Source organism: Vicia villosa, unplaced genomic scaffold (assembly GCF_029867415.1).
Source record: "Vicia villosa cultivar HV-30 ecotype Madison, WI unplaced genomic scaffold, Vvil1.0 ctg.001202F_1_1_1, whole genome shotgun sequence".
Classification (NCBI taxonomy): domain Eukaryota; kingdom Viridiplantae; phylum Streptophyta; class Magnoliopsida; order Fabales; family Fabaceae; genus Vicia; species Vicia villosa.
The window spans coordinates 188,508-190,904 of record NW_026705532.1 but is presented as its reverse complement, the minus strand read 5'-3'; the positions used below and the strand labels follow the sequence as shown (position 1 = coordinate 190,904).

General features: G+C 30.7%; 1 long non-coding RNA gene across 1 annotated transcript; it reads right to left on the bottom strand.

Moving 5' to 3' along the window:
- Positions 1 to 447: 447 nt before the first annotated feature.
- LOC131633999 (uncharacterized) lies at positions 448 to 1,841 on the bottom strand. The gene is made up of 3 exons (XR_009293456.1): positions 1,434 to 1,841; positions 866 to 1,239; positions 448 to 764 (listed from the first exon to the last, which is right to left on the bottom strand). It is a non-coding gene; the product is annotated as an uncharacterized LOC131633999 (long non-coding RNA).
- Positions 1,842 to 2,397: the final 556 nt, after the last annotated feature.

The window sequence follows — 2,397 nt, the reverse complement described above, 5'->3', positions numbered from 1 at the left end:
TGCCGCTAGGAATAAAACGGCGGTTTACCATTGACCGCCGTACAAACCGCCATAACATGATTTGTTGAAAATGGCGGGTAAATACTGTCAGTTCAAACCGCCCTAATTTTCAATTTGTTTTCCAAAAAAAAGGTCATCATGACTGTTTCAATAGCCATAATTACATTATTTTTTTAAAATAATATTGTTTCTAATTTTTTTTAAAAGACGTTTTTCACCAAAATCCAAAAAAAAATATAGGGTGATTTGTTCATGAAACACTAACTTACTAATTTAAACTATTATTGTATAATATTTATACAACACTTGTTCTATCATCAAAATGCGAAGAAAAAAAATAACAATCCATGAGGAATAATAGAATTAAATATATATTTTTTGATATACTTGAACCAAGTTCTATTATAAAATTCTCCATCATTATAGACATTACAAACCTTCAAAAATTTAACATTTCAATAATATAATTACACAATCACCATTGTCACTCTTATCAACTAGAAGCTACAGTAGCTAACAACAAAATCACATATGCTACCTACAGAAGAACACAATCCCAAGATATGACCGCAAATACCCATATCTATTGCAAAATTAAATAAATATTATACTAAAAAGTTTACCATGAAGAAAAATTAAAACTTCATCTGAAATTTCTCCTGCGACAACATCTGGTGGTTCTAATAGCCCCCTGTTCATCTGGTGTTATAATTCACAATGGTAAGGTGTGAAAAGGGAACCAAGGGATTATGATGCTCTATTATCTACAAAATAAGACAAACATAAGATTAAAGAGAAAACAAATTAAATGAAATAATTATTATTTGTATCCAAAATTTCATATGAGCCATCCAATTTTTTATACCATTTATGCGGTGATGGCTGCATGCTCTATTTCTAGTAGGCTAATAGACCAATGGTTTTACTTTTAAGTAGTCTTATAGACCAATTCTCAAGAGAACAACCACACCTACAAAAATACCATTGCATACAGACATTACATTGGTTTCCTATTTAATGATTGTACCAGAGTTTGGCTTTACTTGTTTGGTAGAATAAACAAAATTCAAATTCAACTTTAGTGCTTAAATATAAATATGTTTGCTAGATTGTTATCATATAAAACAACTAATAAAAGAATACATTTTACCTCCAGTTCTAGAGATATAACATAGCTGACAGCCGTAGAAAGATTGTTATTTGTGGCCAAAATAATTTTTCAATTTCATTGTCTTCATACTAGGAGGAAGAAAAAGTTGGTATCATAACATATTAAATACATATGGCAAAACTGAAATGTAGAAGAAATTGACTTAGAAAAAAACACAATCAGATAGGGCAGTCTCCATTATAAACATGACCATTTCTATGCATAAAAGAAATACTGCAACAACTCACATAAACAACCACTACAGTAATTACATTTCAATTACCTTTGTGACAGATTTGCCTCCAAATACTTCATATCGCCCAAATCTTTTCTTGTTTTTCCATTTCTTCTAATTAAAATTCATCAAGAAAAAATTGATTTATCTTCAACACAACCTCATCTCTAAGTAACAACATGTAGAGCTTTGAATGGTATGTCATGTTTTTGCAGATACGCTTTTGATGGGGGCTTCAATTTTTGGGTTAAAAACGACAAGAAATTTGCATAGTTTAAAACAATTAAAGAAATTATTAGTACCAAACAAATCTCTAGGTCACAGTTTTGATCCCAAAAACTGATGGGATATTTGCTATGAACGAAGTAGTAGATAGGAAAAGAACCTCGTAGATCTGAAAGAATGAAAAAGAGCTTCACGAAAACGGTGGGGGCTCAACGCGTTTCAATGTGTTTAATTATGATAGGGTTCTGCGTGAGATAGATATAGAGAGGTAGGTTAAGTGAAAAGTCTCATTAATTTCTTTTATTAAAATGAAAGACTAGATCATTTCTTTTATTTTTTTTAAAAAAAGTTTAAATGAAAGGTGTTAATTTTATCTCTTAAGAAAGAAAAAAAGGTAACATAATTTAATCTATTGGAAAAAAATGTCACACATAAAAAGGAGAATTATTAGGATAATATAAAAAGGTATAAATTAATACATTCGGTAAAAGTAGCTAAAAATGGCGGTTGAAACCGACATAAATTGGATTGTATCACGGCGTTTGTAAAAACCGACATAACTTTCGGTGTATTATGGCGGTTTGTATAACCGACCTAATAAAACAGCCACAATTTACCCAGTTTTTTGTAGTGTTAGGGGGATATCTGTTAGCTTTTGATTCTAGACATAGGATTGGGGTTAACATCCACTTAATATCTGAGTTTAATGTCTCTGTGTTGTTCGATCGGTTGAGACATCGTCGAAAGAGCAATATAGTTGAACTCTATCGGTGTTGCAGAAATGGAC